Source organism: Pseudophryne corroboree, unplaced genomic scaffold, assembly GCF_028390025.1.
Source record: "Pseudophryne corroboree isolate aPseCor3 unplaced genomic scaffold, aPseCor3.hap2 scaffold_400, whole genome shotgun sequence".
Lineage (NCBI taxonomy): Eukaryota > Metazoa > Chordata > Amphibia > Anura > Myobatrachidae > Pseudophryne > Pseudophryne corroboree.
Window position 1 is genome coordinate 32,704 of NW_026970040.1, and position 14,969 is coordinate 47,672.

Here is a 14,969-nt window from a genome sequence, read left to right on the forward strand (position 1 = left end):
GAAACAGACAGCAAACTAGGCTTCCAATGCACAATGCAAACTACAGGTAGTGCTGCAGGGCCCACACCCTTTTACTTGCCTTACAGAGCAGCTCTGGAGCTGTTTAATCACTCAATTGGATTTTTCTGCCAGCATAATTTTTCTCTTACGTCCTAGAGGATGCTGGGGATTCCGTAAGGACCATGGGGGATAGACGGGCTCCGCAGGAGACATGGGCACTTTAAGAAAGACTTTAGATCTGGGTGTGCACTGGCTCCTCCCTCTATGCCCCTCCTCCAGACCTCAGTTTACTACTGTGCCCAGAGGAGACTGGGTGCTTTTCAGGGAGCTCTCCTGAGTTTCCTGACAGAAAGTATATTTGTTAGATTTTTTTATTTTCAGGGAGCCTGCTGGCAACAGACTCCCTGCATCGAGGGGCGGAGGGGAGAGATGCACACCTACTTCTGTGAGTTGATAGGCTCTGCTTCTTAGGCTACTGTACAGCATTAGCTCCAGAGGGATCGGTACGCAGGTCTCACCCTCGCCGTCCGTCCCAGAGCCGCGCCGCCGTCCCCCTCGCAGAGCCGGAAGATAGAAGCCGGGTGAGTATGAGAAGAAAAGAAGACTTCAGAGGCGGCGGAAGACTTCATGATCTTCACTGAGGTAACGCACAGCAGTAAAGCTGTGCTCCATTGCTCCAATACACCTCACACACGGCAGTCAGTGTAAGGGTGAAGGGCGCAGGGGGGACGCCCTGGGCAGCAATATAGACCTCTCTTTGGCAAAATAAATATATATGCAGCTAGGCACTGTATATATATATATAAGAGCCCCCGCCATTTTTTTACTATATTTGAGCGGGACAGAAGCCCGTCGCTGAGGGGGTGGGGCTTCTCCCTCAGCACTCACCAGCGCCATTTTCTCCACAGCACCGCTGAGGGGAAGCTCCACGGACTCTCCCCTGCTTATACCACGGTAGAAAGAGGGTCTTAAAGAAGAGGGGGGCACATAATTAGGCGCATATATATATGGAAATACAGCGCTACTGGGTAAACATAAAATTATTGTGTTTTTTTCCTGGGTCATATAGCGCTGGGGTGTGTGCTGGCATACTCTCTCTCTCTGTCTCTCCAAAGGGCCTTGTTGGGGAACTGTCCTCAGATAAGAGGATTCCCTGAGTGTATGGTGTGTCGGTACATGTGTGTCGACATGTCTGAGGTAGAAGGCTCTCCTAGAGAGGAGCAGGAGCAAATTAATGTGGTGTCTCCATCGACAACGCCGACACCTGACTGGATGGATATGTGGAATGTTTTAAGTGCTAATGTAAACTTATTACACAAGAGATTAGACAAAGCTGAAGCTAGGGAACAGTCAGGGAGTCAACCCATGCCTGTCCCTATGTCGCAGGGACCTTCGGGGTCTCAAAAGCGCCCACTATCCCAAATAGTTGACACAGATACCGACACAGATTCTGACTCCAGTGTCGACTACGATGATGCAAAGTTACAGCCAAAATTGGCTAAATGTATTCGATATATGATTATTGCAATAAAAGATGTTTTGCACATCACAGAGTCCCCTGTCCCTGACACGAGGGTACACATGTATAAGGGAAAGAAACCTGAGATAACCTTTCCCTCCTCACATGAGTTGAACGAATTATGTGAAAAAGCTTGGGAATCTCCAGACAAAAAGCTGCAGATTCCCAAAAGGATTCTTATGGCGTATCCTTTCCCGCCAATGGACAGGATACGGTGGGAATCCTCCCCTAGGGTGGATAAAGCATTGACACGCTTATCCAAAAAGGTAGCGCTGCCATCCCAGGATACGGCTACCATCAGGGACCCTGCTGACCGCAAGCAGGAGGTTACCCTAAAGTCCATTTACACACATTCTGGTACCTTACTCAGACCGGCAATTGCGTCGGCCGGGGTTGTAGCGCGGTGGCAGCATGGACAGATACCTTATCAGCAGAGATTGAGACCCTAGATAAGGATGCTATGTTATTGACCATAGGGCATATAAAAGATGCTGTCCTATATATGAGAGATGCTCAAAGTGACATTAGTCTACTGGGTTCTAGAATAAACGCTATGTCGATTTCTGCTAGACGAGTCCTATGGACCCGGCAATGGACAGGTGATGCCGACTCAAAAAGGCATATGGAGGTTTTACCTTACAGGGGTGAGGAATTGTTTGGGGAAGGTCTCTCGGACCTAGTCTCCACAGCTACAGCTGGTAAATCAAATTTTTTGCCTTATATTCCCTCACAGCCTAAGAAAGCACCACATTATCAAATACAGTCCTTTCGATCACAGAGAAACAAGAAAGTACGAGGTGCGTCCTTTCTTGCCAGAGGTAAGGGCAGAGGGAAGAAGCTGCACAACACAGCTAGTTCCCAGGAACAGAAGTCCTCCCCGGCCTCTACAAAATCCACCGCATGACGCTGGGACTCCGCTAAAGGAGTCCGCCCAGTTGGGGGCACGTCTTCGAGTTTTCAGCCACATCTGGGTTCATTCGCAGGTGGATCCCTAGGCAATAGAAATTGTTTCTCAGGGTTACAAGCTGAAATTCGAAGAGGTGCCTCCTCGCCGGTTTTTCAAATCGGCCCTACCATCTTCTCCCCAGGAAAGGGAGATAGTGTTAAATGCAATTCACAAATTGTATCTTCAACATATGCAGATGAGGGTTCCAGCCAACTTTGGCCCACTGCTTGGATGACATCACCGTATGCAAATCCGTCTTCTGCAGACCTTCTCCCAGGAATGCTTGTACTAGTTGTTGCATTTGGTTTGTTGTTTGGGCGTGCTTCAGTATTAGGCAGCCTTCTGCCCTCCCATGTTCATCTGAAAATATGTGTTCTCCCGGCAGTTGTTGTCCCCAGATGAGAGTTCCCTTGTGCTGCCTCAGTTGAATCTCCTTTACTTGACAGAGATGTGCCTGAGCAGCGGCCCTCCCCAGCCCTATCTCAAATCATACTTATTTTGCATAGGAGATACCATGGTCATAAAGATTGTTCTCCCAGGGTGAGGTTCATTCATTGCATTCTGGGTATGCTGACCCCTGTGATTTCCCCAAATGTGGGAAACTCGACTGCATTATTTGTGGTAGTGGGGGACTGTGTTTGTGCTTTCCTCTGGTCAGCTCTGGTAAAAGTCAGATTTCTTTGTCTCAGATCTTCCTCTAGCCTTGTTCTTTTTTTGAGAGTTTCCTTGTGCTGCCTCAGTTGGATCTCCTTCACTTGACAGGGGGGTGCCCGAGCAGCGACCCTCCCCAGCTCAAGCCCAACTCCTACTTACCTGCCAAGTGAGATACTATGATCAGGAAGGTGCTTCTACCAGGGCAAGGCTCACCCATTGCACTCTGGGTGTGCTGCTCCTACGATTTCCCCAAATGTGGGACACTTGACTGCATAATTTGTGTTTCCTCTGGTCGGCTACTCGTATAATTCAGATCTCTTTGTCTCAGGTCTCTCTCCAGCCTAGTTTGCTGTCTTTTTCCACTTCTCTTTTCTTGAGCCCCTGCCTTCTATGCCCTTGTGCACTCTCCTGACTTCTCCTGTCTGCTTACTTTGTGCCTTCCAACGCACAATGCAAACTACAGGTAGTGCTGCAGGGCCAACACCCTTTTACTTGCCTTACAGAGCAGCTCTGGAGCTGTTACAGTGCCCAGCTGCTGCAAGAAATCAGCTTGAATGCTTCAGGGGCTGGGGCATAGCCAACATGAGCAGCAAGATGCAGCACTGGACTATTAGTAATGTACTGTTGTATGCTGAGCACCACAATGCAGCACAAGACAATGAGCAGTGATACTGAGCACTGATGAGGATACTACTGAGAACTGACACTGAGCAGGAGAGACACACTACTAGTATTACTGAGCAGCAATAAGTAACCACTGATACTGGGCACTGATATTGAGATTTCCACTGAGAGAACATAGCCACGTCCTCTCCGCTCTCTCTTCAATGCACGAGTAAAAATGGCGGCAACGCGCAGCTCTTTATATGGAATCCGAATCTCGCGAGAATCTGACAGCGGGATGATGACATTTTCCCTTGTTCAGGTTTTCCGAGTCAGGCGGGAACAACCGAGCCTGCCACGGACCAGTGTAAACCACGTGGAGTTCGTCGGGAATTCGGTTCTCGGAGAACCGAACCCGCTCCTCTATATATACTATATTACTATGTTACTGTAGTATACAGAACACCACAATGCAATGAGCAGTGATAGTGAGCACTGATGAGGATACTAGAACTGACACTGAGCAGCAAGATGCAGCACTGGACTATTAGTAATGTACTGTAGTATGCTGAGCACCACAATGCAGCACAAGACAATGAGCAGTGATACTGAGCACTGATGAGGATACTACTGAGAACTGACACTGAGCAGGAGAGACACACTACTAGTATTACTGAGCAGCAATAAGTAACCACTGATACTGAGCACTGATATTGAGATTTCCACTGAGAGAACATAGCCACGTCCTCTCCGCTCTCTCTTCAATGCACGAGTAAAAATGGCAGCAACGCGCAGCTCTTTATATGGAATCCGAATCTCGCAAGAATCCGACAGCGGGATGATGACATTTTCCCTTGTTCAGGTTTTCCGAGTCAGGCGGGAACAACCGAGCCTGCCTCGGACCAGTGTAAACCACGTGGAGTTCGTGGGGAATTCGGTTCTCGGAGAACCGAACCCGCTCCTCTCTACCTTATACCCATCAATTTTTTTTATTTTCAATCTAAGCCCCTGCAGTTTTCTGTAAGCATCTGCTTCGCTATGATGATCAACAAGTCACAAGGGCAAACACTCAGGGCTTGAGGCGTAGATCTTAGGACCAGCTGCTACAAGCATGGCAGAGGTGTCACTATCACTGGTGACACCCAGAAAGGTAGCGAGGGAGATTGTAATGCAGTGCGCGCAGATAAACAGCGCAATGGTAAAAAGGAGGCATGGTTTCATAGGTAGGGGCGTGGCCTGGTGGCCTGAATCTACATTTTGTTGCTCCGGGTGTCCCGGGGGTTGGGGGCTGCACCCGGGGACTAGTGTGTGAGCTGTGCTGGCTCCTGCACAGTGACAGGGCATGGCCACCCAGCATGACGCCTCCCTTCTTGACCATGCTGTAATTGCAGTCGCACTGCAGTTCAGCGTGATCATAAAAAATGGTGTAGGCTCCTGCTGGTGCAGGCTGTAGAGAAAAGCTGCTGTGACCACGCCCCCTGTGTCTCCTCCGTTGCAGACCCCATTTTGAAGCCTTGCCCCCGGACTAAGAGAAAAGTATGCCCTTGCGCACTATCCTGACTTCTCCTCCCGTCTGCTTAATTTGTGCCTTCCAACGCACAATGCGAACAACAGGTGGTGCTGCAGGGCCCACACCCTTTTACTTGCCTTACAGAACAGCTCTGGAGCTGTTACAGTGCCCAGCTGCTGCAAGAAATCAGCTTGAATGCTTCAGGGGATGGGGCATGGCCAACATGAGCCCCACACCAAAGGAGGGTGGGGGTGTTTAATGCGAACTAGGGGTCATCCAAGCACTGCAAAAGGCCGCCATGCCCTGCATGCCCCTTTTCTCTTTTCATATGCAGATGAGGGTTCCAGTCAACTTTGGCCCACTGCTTGGATAACATCACCGTATGCAAATCCGTCTGCTGCAGACCTTCCCCAAGGAGTGCTTGTACTAGTTGTTGCATATGGTTTGATATTTGATGGTGCTTCAGTATTAGGCAGCCTTCCGCCCTCCCATGTTCATCTGAAAAGATGTGGTCTCCCTGCAGTTGTTGTCCCCAGATGAGAGTTCCCTTGTGCTGCCTCAGTTGAATCTCCTTTACTTGACAGAGATGTGCCTGAGCAGCGGCCCTCACCAGCCCTATCCCAAATCATACTTATTTTGCATAGGAGATACCATGGTCATGAAGATTGTTCTCCCAGGGTGAGGTTCATTCATTGCATTCTGGGTATGCTGACCCCTGTGATTTTCCCAAATGTGGGAAACTCGACTGCATTATTTGTGGTAGTGGGGGACTGTGTTTGTGCTTTCCTCTGGTCAGCTCTGGTAAAAGTCAGATTTCTTTGTCTCAGATCTTCCTCTAGCCTTGTTCTTCTTTCGAGAGTTCCCTTGTGCTGCCTCAGTTGGATCTCTTTCACTTGACAGGGGGGTGCCCGAACAGCGACCCTCCCCAGCTCTAGCCCAACTCCTACTTACCTGCCAGGTGAGATACTATGATCATGAAGGTGCTTCTCCCAGGGCAAGGCTCACCCATTGCACTCTGGGTGTGCTGCCCCTGCGATTTCCCCAAATGTGGGAAACTTGACTGCATAATTTGTGTTTCCCCTGGTCGGCTCTCGTATAATTCAGATCTCTTTGTCTCAGGTCTCTCTCCAGCCTAGTTTGCTGTCTGTTTCCACTTCTCTTTTCTTCAACCGCTCCCTTCTATACCCTTGTGCACTATCCTGACTTCTCCTCCCGTCTGCTTACTTTGTGCCTTCCAATGCACAATGCAAACTACAGGTAGTGCTGCAGGGCCCACACCCTTTTACTTGCCTTACAGAGCAGCTCTGGAGCTGTTACAGTGCCCAGCTGCTGCAAGAAATCAGCTTGAATGCTTCAGGGGATGGGGCATAGCCAACATGAGCCCCACACCAAAGGAGGGTGGAGGTGTTTAATGCGAACTAGGGGTCATCCAAGCACCACAAAAGGCCGCCATGCCCTGCACGCCCCTTTTCTCTTTTCATATGCAGATGAGGGTTGAAGCCAACTTTGACCCACTGCTTGGATGACATCACCGTATGCAAATCCGTCTTCTGCAGAACTTCCCCCAGGAATGCTTGCACTAGTTGTTGCATTTGGTTTGTTGTTTGGGGGTGCTTCAGTATTAGGCAGCCTTCTGCCCTCCCATGTTCATCTGAAAATATGTGTTCTCCCTGCAGTTGTTGTCCCCAGATGAGAGTTCCCTTGTGCTGCCTCAGTTGAATCTCCTTTACTTGACAGAGATGTGCATGAGCAGCGGCCCTCCCCAGCCCTATTCCAAATCATACTTATTTTGCATAGGAGATACCATGGTCATGAAGATTGTTCTCCCAGGGTGAGGTTCATTCATTGCATTTTGGGTATGCTGACCCCTGTGATTTCCCCAAATGTGGGAAACTTGACTGCATTATTTGTGGTAGTGGGGGACTGTGTTTGTGCTTTCCTCTGGTCAGCTCTGGTAAAAGTCAGATTTCTTTGTCTCAGATTTTCCTCTAGCCTTGTTCTTCTTTCGAGAGTTCCATTGTGCTGCCTCAGTTTGATCTCCTTCACTTGACAGGGGGGTACCCGAGCAGCGACCCTCCCCAGCTCTAGCCCAACTCCTACTTACCTGCCAGGTGAGATACTATGATCATGAAGGTGCTTCTCCCAGGGCAAGGCTCACCCATTGCACTCTGGGTGTGCTGCCCCTGCGATTTCCCCAAATGTGGGAAACTTGACTGCATAATTTGTGTTTCCCCTGGTCGGCTCTCGTATAATTCAGATCTATTTGTCTCAGGTCTCTCTCCAGCCTAGTTTGCTGTCTGTTTCCACTTCTCTTTTCTTCAGCCGCTCCCTTCTATACCCTTGTGCACTATCCTGACTTCTCCTCCCGTCTGCTTACTTTGTGCCTTCCAATGCACAATGCAAACTACAGGTAGTGCTGCAGGGCCCACACCCTTTTACTTGCCTTACAGAGCAGCTCTGGAGCTGTTACAGTGCCCAGCTGCTGCAAGAAATCAGCTTGAATGCTTCAGGGGATGGGGCATGGCCAACATGAGCCCCACACCAAAGGAGGGGGGAGGTGTTTAATGCGAACTAGGGGTCATCCAAGCACTGCAAAAGGCCGCCATGCCCTGCATGCCCCTTTTCTCTTTTCATATGCAGATGAGGGTTCCAGTCAACTTTGGCCCACTGCTTGGATAACATCACCGTATGCAAATCCGTCTGCTGCAGACCTTCCCCCAGGAGTGCTTGTACTAGTTGTTGCATATGGTTTGATATTTGATGGTGCTTCAGTATTAGGCAGCCTTCCGCCCTCCCATGTTCATCTGAAAAGATGTGGTCTCCCTGCAGTTGTTGTCCCCAGATGAGAGTTCACTTGTGCTGCCTCAGTTGAATCTCCTTTACTTGACAGAGATGTGCCTGAGCAGCTGCCCTCACCAGCCCTATCCCAAATCATACTTATTTTGCATAGGAGATACCATGGTCATGAAGATTGTTCTCCCAGGGTGAGGTTCATTCATTGCATTCTGGGTATGCTGACCCCTGTGATTTTCCCAAATGTGGGAAACTCGACTGCATTATTTGTGGTAGTGGGGGACTGTGTTTGTGCTTTCCTCTGGTCAGCTCTGGTAAAAGTCAGATTTCTTTGTCTCAGATCTTCCTCTAGCCTTGTTCTTCTTTCGAGAGTTCCCTTGTGCTGCCTCAGTTGGATCTCTTTCACTTGACAGGGGGGTGCCCGAACAGCGACCCTCCCCAGCTCTAGCCCAACTCCTACTTACCTGCCAGGTGAGATACTATGATCATGAAGGTGCTTCTCCCAGGGCAAGGCTCACCCATTGCACTCTGGGTGTGCTGCCCCTGCGATTTCCCCAAATGTGGGAAACTTGACTGCATAATTTGTGTTTCCCCTGGTCGGCTCTCGTATAATTCAGATCTCTTTGTCTCAGGTCTCTCTCCAGCCTAGTTTGCTGTCTGTTTCCACTTCTCTTTTCTTCAACCGCTCCCTTCTATACCCTTGTGCACTATCCTGACTTCTCCTCCCGTCTGCTTACTTTGTGCCTTCCAATGCACAATGCAAACTACAGGTAGTGCTGCAGGGCCCACACCCTTTTACTTGCCTTACAGAGCAGCTCTGGAGCTGTTACAGTGCCCAGCTGCTGCAAGAAATCAGCTTGAATGCTTCAGGGGATGGGGCATGGCCAACATGAGCCCCACACCAAAGGAGGGTGGAGGTGTTTAATGCGAACTAGGGGTCATCCAAGCACCGCAAAAGGCCGCCATGCCCTGCACGCCCCTTTTCTCTTTTCATATGCAGATGAGGGTTGAAGCCAACTTTGACCCACTGCTTGGATGACATCACCGTATGCAAATCCGTCTTCTGCAGAACTTCCCCCAGGAATGCTTGCACTAGTTGTTGCATTTGGTTTGTTGTTTGGGGGTGCTTCAGTATTAGGCAGCCTTCTGCCCTCCCATGTTCATCTGAAAATATGTGTTCTCCCTGCAGTTGTTGTCCCCAGATGAGAGTTCCCTTGTGCTGCCTCAGTTGAATCTCCTTTACTTGACAGAGATGTGCATGAGCAGCGGCCCTCCCCAGCCCTATTCCAAATCATACTTATTTTGCATAGGAGATACCATGGTCATGAAGATTGTTCTCCCAGGGTGAGGTTCATTCATTGCATTTTGGGTATGCTGACCCCTGTGATTTCCCCAAATGTGGGAAACTTGACTGCATTATTTGTGGTAGTGGGGGACTGTGTTTGTGCTTTCCTCTGGTCAGCTCTGGTAAAAGTCAGATTTCTTTGTCTCAGATTTTCCTCTAGCCTTGTTCTTCTTTCGAGAGTTCCATTGTGCTCCCTCAGTTGGATCTCCTTCACTTGACAGGGGGGTACCCGAGCAGCGACCCTCCCCAGCTCTAGCCCAACTCCTACTTACCTGCCAGGTGAGATACTATGATCATGAAGGTGCTTCTCCCAGGGCAAGGCTCACCCATTGCACTCTGGGTGTGCTGCCCCTGCGATTTCCCCAAATGTGGGAAACTTGACTGCATAATTTGTGTTTCCCCTGGTCGGCTCTCGTATAATTCAGATCTATTTGTCTCAGGTCTCTCTCCAGCCTAGTTTGCTGTCTGTTTCCACTTCTCTTTTCTTCAGCCGCTCCCTTCTATACCCTTGTGCACTATCCTGACTTCTCCTCCCGTCTGCTTACTTTGTGCCTTCCAATGCACAATGCAAACTACAGGTAGTGCTGCAGGGCCCACACCCTTTTACTTGCCTTACAGAGCAGCTCTGGAGCTGTTACAGTGCCCAGCTGCTGCAAGAAATCAGCTTGAATGCTTCAGGGGATGGGGCATGGCCAACATGAGCCCCACACCAAAGGAGGGGGGAGGTGTTTAATGCGAACTAGGGGTCATCCAAGCACTGCAAAAGGCCGCCATGCCCTGCATGCCCCTTTTCTCTTTTCATATGCAGATGAGGGTTCCAGTCAACTTTGGCCCACTGCTTGGATAACATCACCGTATGCAAATCCGTCTGCTGCAGACCTTCCCCCAGGAGTGCTTGTACTAGTTGTTGCATATGGTTTGATATTTGATGGTGCTTCAGTATTAGGCAGCCTTCCGCCCTCCCATGTTCATCTGAAAAGATGTGGTCTCCCTGCAGTTGTTGTCCCCAGATGAGAGTTCACTTGTGCTGCCTCAGTTGAACCTCCTTTACTTGACAGAGATGTGCCTGAGCAGCTGCCCTCACCAGCCCTATCCCAAATCATACTTATTTTGCATAGGAGATACCATGGTCATGAAGATTGTTCTCCCAGGGTGAGGTTCATTCATTGCATTCTGGGTATGCTGACCCCTGTGATTTTCCCAAATGTGGGAAACTCGACTGCATTATTTGTGGTAGTGGGGGACTGTGTTTGTGCTTTCCTCTGGTCAGCTCTGGTAAAAGTCAGATTTCTTTGTCTCAGATCTTCCTCTAGCCTTGTTCTTCTTTCGAGAGTTCCCTGGTGCTGCCTCAGTTGGATCTCCTTCACTTCACAGGGGGGAACCCGAGCAGCGACCCTCCCCAGCTCTAGCCCAACTCCTACTTACCTGCCAGGTGAGATACTATGATCATGAAGGTGCTTCTCCCAGGGCAAGGCTCAACCATTGCACTCTGGGTGTGCTGCTCCTGCGATTTCCCCAAATGTGGGAAACTTGACTGCATAATTTGTGTTTCCCCTCGTCGGCTCTCGTATAATTCAGATCTCTTTGTCTCAGGTCTCTCTCCAGCCTAGTTTGCTGTCTGTTTCCACTTCTCTTTTCTTCAGCCGCTCCCTTCTATACCCTTGTGCACTATCCTGACTTCTCCTCCCGTCTGCTTACTTTGTGCCTTCCAATGCACAATGCAAACTACAGGTAGTGCTGCAGGGCCCACACCCTTTTACTTGCCTTACAGAGCAGCTCTGGAGCTGTTACAGTGCCCAGCTGCTGCAAGAAATCAGCTTGAATGCTTCAGGGGCTGGGGCATAGCCAACATGAGCCCCACACCAAAGGAGGGTGGAGGTGTTTAATGCAAACTAGGGGTCAGCCAAGCGCCGCAAAAGGCCACCATGCCCTGCACGCCCCTTTTCTCTTTTCATATGCAGACGAGGGTTGAAGCCAACTTTGACCCACTGCTTGGATGACATCACCATATGCAAATCCATCTGCGGCAGGCCTTCCCCCAGGAATGCTTGCACTAGTTGTTGCATTTGGTTTGTTGTTTGGGGGTGCTTCAGTATTAGGCAGCCTTCTGCCCTCCCATGTTCATCTTCAGGGGATGGGGCATGGCCAACATGAGCCCCACACCAAAGGAGGGTGGAGGTGTTTAATGCGAACTAGGGGTCATCCAAGCACCGCAAAAGGCCGCCATGCCCTGCACGCCCCTTTTCTCTTTTCATATGCAGATGAGGGTTGAAGCCAACTTTGACCCACTGCTTGGATGACATCACCGTATGCAAATCCGTCTTCTGCAGAACTTCACTTGACAGGGGGGTGCCCGAGCAGCGACCCTCCCCATCTCTAGCCTAACTCCTACTTACCTGCCAGGTGAGATACTATGATCAGGAAGGTGCTTCTCCCAGGGCAAGGCTCACCCATTGCACTCTGGGTGTGCTGCTCCTACGATTTCCCCAAATGTGGGACACTTGACTGCATAATTTGTGTTTCCTCTAGTCGGCTACTCGTATAATTCAGATCTCTTTGTCTCAGGTCTCTCTCCAGCCTAGTTTGCTGTCTGTTTCCACTTCTCTTTTCTTGAGCCGCTGCCTTCTATGCCCTTGTGCACTCTCCTGACTTCTCCTGTCTGCTTACTTTGTGCCTTCCAACGCACAATGCAAACTACAGGTAGTGCTGCAGGGCCCACACCCTTTTACTTGCCTTTCAGAGCAGCTCTGGAGCTGTTACAGTGCCCAGCTGCTGCAAGAAATCAGCTTGAATGCTTCAGGGGCTGGGGCATAGCCAACATGAGCCCCACACCGACGGAGGGTGGAGGTGTTTAATGCGAACTAAGGGTCATCCAAGCGCCGCAAAAGGCCGCCATGCCCTGCATACCCCTTTTCTCTTTTCATATGCAGATGAGGGTTCCAGCCAACTTTGGCCCACTGCTTGGATGACATCACCGTATGCAAATCCGTCTTCTGCAGACCTTCCCCCAGGAATGCTTGTACTAGTTGTTGCATTTGGTTTGTTGTTTGGGGTGCTTCAGTATTAGGCAGCCTTCAGCTCTCCCATGTTCATCTGAAAATATGTGTTCTCCCTGCAGTTGTTGTCCCCAGATGAGAGTTCCCTTGTGCTGCCTCAGTTGAATCTCCTTTACTTGAAAGAGATGTGCCTGAGCAGCGGCCCTCCCCAGCCCTATCCCAAATCATACTTATTTTGCATAGGAGATACCATGGTCATGAAGATTGTTCTCCCAGGGTGAGGTTCATTCATTGCATTCTGGGTATGCTGACCCCTGTGATTTCCCCAAATGTGGGAAACTCGACTGCATTATTTGTGGTAGTGGGGGACTGTGTTTGTGCTTTCCTCTGGTCAGCTCTGGTAAAAGTCAGATTTCTTTGTCTCAGATCTTCCTCTAGCCTTGTTCTTTTTTTGAGAGTTTCCTTGTGCTGCCTCAGTTGGATCTCCTTCACTTGACAGGGGGGTGCCCGAGCAGCGACCCTCCCCAGCTCAAGCCCAACTCCTACTTACCTGCCAAGTGAGATACTATGATCAGGAAGGTGCTTCTACCAGGGCAAGGCTCACCCATTGCACTCTGGGTGTGCTGCTCCTACGATTTCCCCAAATGTGGGACACTTGACTGCATAATTTGTGTTTCCTCTGGTCGGCTACTCGTATAATTCAGATCTCTTTGTCTCAGGTCTCTCTCCAGCCTAGTTTGCTGTCTGTTTCCACTTCTCTTTTCTTGAGCCCCTGCCTTCTATGCCCTTGTGCACTCTCCTGACTTCTCCTGTCTGCTTACTTTGTGCCTTCCAACGCACAATGCAAACTACAGGTAGTGCTGCAGGGCCAACACCTTTTTACTTGCCTTACAGAGCAGCTCTGGAGCTGTTACAGTGCCCAGCTGCTGCAAGAAATCAGCTTGAATGCTTCAGGGGCTGGGGCATAGCCAACATGAGCAGCAAGATGCAGCACTGGACTATTAGTAATGTACTGTTGTATGCTGAGCACCACAATGCAGCACAAGACAATGAGCAGTGATACTGAGCACTGATGAGGATACTACTGAGAACTGACACTGAGCAGGAGAGACACACTACTAGTATTACTGAGCAGCAATAAGTAACCACTGATACTGGGCACTGATATTGAGATTTCCACTGAGAGAACATAGCCACGTCCTCTCCGCTCTCTCTTCAATGCACGAGTAAAAATGGCGGCAACGCGCAGCTCTTTATATGGAATCCGAATCTCGCGAGAATCCGACAGCGGGATGATGACATTTTCCCTTGTTCAGGTTTTCCGAGTCAGGCGGGAACAACCGAGCCTGCCACGGACCAGTGTAAACCACGTGGAGTTCGTCGGGAATTCGGTTCTCGGAGAACCGAACCCGCTCCTCTATATATACTATATTACTATGTTACTGTAGTATACAGAACACCACAATGCAATGAGCAGTGATAGTGAGCACTGATGAGGATACTAGAACTGACACTGAGCAGCAAGATGCAGCACTGGACTATTAGTAATGTACTGTAGTATGCTGAGCACCACAATGCAGCACAAGACAATGAGCAGTGATACTGAGCACTGATGAGGATACTACTGAGAACTGACACTGAGCAGGAGAGACACACTACTAGTATTACTGAGCAGCAATAAGTAACCACTGATACTGAGCACTGATATTGAGATTTCCACTGAGAGAACATAGCCACGTCCTCTCCGCTCTCTCTTCAATGCACGAGTAAAAATGGCAGCAACGCGCAGCTCTTTATATGGAATCCGAATCTCGCAAGAATCCGACAGCGGGATGATGACATTTTCCCTTGTTCAGGTTTTCCGAGTCAGGCGGGAACAACCGAGCCTGCCTCGGACCAGTGTAAACCACGTGGAGTTCGTGGGGAATTCGGTTCTCGGAGAACCGAACCCGCTCCTCTCTACCTTATACCCATCAATTTTTTTATTTTCAATCTAAGCCCCTGCAGTTTTCTGTAAGCATCTGCTTCGCTATGATGATCAACAAGTCACAAGGGCAAACACTCAGGGCTTGAGGCGTAGATCTTAGGACCAGCTGCTACAAGCATGGCAGAGGTGTCACTATCACTGGTGACACCCAGAAAGGTGGCGAGGGAGATTGTAATGCAGTGCGCGCAGATAAACAGCGCAATGGTAAAAAGGAGGCATGGTTTCATAGGTAGGGGCGTGGCCTGGTGGCCTGAATCTACATTTTGTTGCTCCGGGTGTCCCGGGGGTTGGGGGCTGCACCCGGGGACTAGTGTGTGAGCTGTGCTGGCTCCTGCACAGTGACAGGGCATGGCCACCCAGCATGACGCCTCCCTTCTTGACCATGCTGTAATTGCAGTCGCACTGCAGTTCAGCGTGATCATAAAAAATGGTGTAGGCTCCTGCTGGTGCAGGCTGTAGAGAAAAGCTGCTGTGACCACGCCCCCTGTGTCTCCTCCGTTGCAGACCCCATTTTGAAGCCTTGCCCCCGGACTAAGAGAAAAGTATGCCCTTGCGCACTATCCTGACTTCTCCTCCCGTCTGCTTAATTTGTGCCTTCCAACGCACAATGCGAACA

The 14,969-nt window shown here is 49.9% G+C and overlaps 14 non-coding genes and 1 pseudogene across 14 annotated transcripts; all 15 read left to right on the forward strand.

The window, feature by feature from the left end:
* The first annotated feature begins 2,954 nt into the window (after positions 1–2,954).
* On the forward strand, positions 2,955–3,118 carry LOC135023878 (U1 spliceosomal RNA). The gene has a single exon (XR_010220772.1). It is a non-coding gene; the product is annotated as a U1 spliceosomal RNA (small nuclear RNA).
* A 152-nt stretch (positions 3,119–3,270) lies between these two features.
* Positions 3,271–3,434, forward strand: LOC135023799 (U1 spliceosomal RNA). Its single transcript, XR_010220701.1, has one exon. It is a non-coding gene; the product is annotated as a U1 spliceosomal RNA (small nuclear RNA).
* Positions 3,435–5,859: 2,425 nt separating this feature from the next.
* LOC135023669 (U1 spliceosomal RNA) lies at positions 5,860–6,023 on the forward strand. Its single transcript, XR_010220609.1, has one exon. It is a non-coding gene; the product is annotated as a U1 spliceosomal RNA (small nuclear RNA).
* A 152-nt stretch (positions 6,024–6,175) lies between these two features.
* On the forward strand, positions 6,176–6,338 carry LOC135023630 (U1 spliceosomal RNA). The gene has a single exon (XR_010220570.1). It is a non-coding gene; the product is annotated as a U1 spliceosomal RNA (small nuclear RNA).
* Positions 6,339–7,012: 674 nt separating this feature from the next.
* Positions 7,013–7,176, forward strand: LOC135023495 (U1 spliceosomal RNA). The gene has a single exon (XR_010220440.1). It is a non-coding gene; the product is annotated as a U1 spliceosomal RNA (small nuclear RNA).
* A 152-nt stretch (positions 7,177–7,328) lies between these two features.
* Positions 7,329–7,491, forward strand: LOC135023648 (U1 spliceosomal RNA). The gene has a single exon (XR_010220588.1). It is a non-coding gene; the product is annotated as a U1 spliceosomal RNA (small nuclear RNA).
* Positions 7,492–8,165: 674 nt separating this feature from the next.
* Positions 8,166–8,329, forward strand: LOC135023681 (U1 spliceosomal RNA). The gene has a single exon (XR_010220617.1). It is a non-coding gene; the product is annotated as a U1 spliceosomal RNA (small nuclear RNA).
* A 152-nt stretch (positions 8,330–8,481) lies between these two features.
* On the forward strand, positions 8,482–8,644 carry LOC135023631 (U1 spliceosomal RNA). The gene has a single exon (XR_010220571.1). It is a non-coding gene; the product is annotated as a U1 spliceosomal RNA (small nuclear RNA).
* Positions 8,645–9,318: 674 nt separating this feature from the next.
* Positions 9,319–9,482, forward strand: LOC135023496 (U1 spliceosomal RNA). The gene has a single exon (XR_010220441.1). It is a non-coding gene; the product is annotated as a U1 spliceosomal RNA (small nuclear RNA).
* A 152-nt stretch (positions 9,483–9,634) lies between these two features.
* LOC135023649 (U1 spliceosomal RNA) lies at positions 9,635–9,797 on the forward strand. The gene has a single exon (XR_010220589.1). It is a non-coding gene; the product is annotated as a U1 spliceosomal RNA (small nuclear RNA).
* Positions 9,798–10,471: 674 nt separating this feature from the next.
* LOC135023693 (U1 spliceosomal RNA) lies at positions 10,472–10,635 on the forward strand. Its single transcript, XR_010220622.1, has one exon. It is a non-coding gene; the product is annotated as a U1 spliceosomal RNA (small nuclear RNA).
* Positions 10,636–10,787: 152 nt separating this feature from the next.
* LOC135023749 (U1 spliceosomal RNA) lies at positions 10,788–10,923 on the forward strand (annotated as a pseudogene).
* Positions 10,924–11,758: 835 nt separating this feature from the next.
* On the forward strand, positions 11,759–11,922 carry LOC135023748 (U1 spliceosomal RNA). The gene has a single exon (XR_010220668.1). It is a non-coding gene; the product is annotated as a U1 spliceosomal RNA (small nuclear RNA).
* Positions 11,923–12,592: 670 nt separating this feature from the next.
* Positions 12,593–12,756, forward strand: LOC135023510 (U1 spliceosomal RNA). The gene has a single exon (XR_010220454.1). It is a non-coding gene; the product is annotated as a U1 spliceosomal RNA (small nuclear RNA).
* A 152-nt stretch (positions 12,757–12,908) lies between these two features.
* LOC135023800 (U1 spliceosomal RNA) lies at positions 12,909–13,072 on the forward strand. Its single transcript, XR_010220702.1, has one exon. It is a non-coding gene; the product is annotated as a U1 spliceosomal RNA (small nuclear RNA).
* The last annotated feature ends 1,897 nt before the right edge of the window (positions 13,073–14,969 follow it).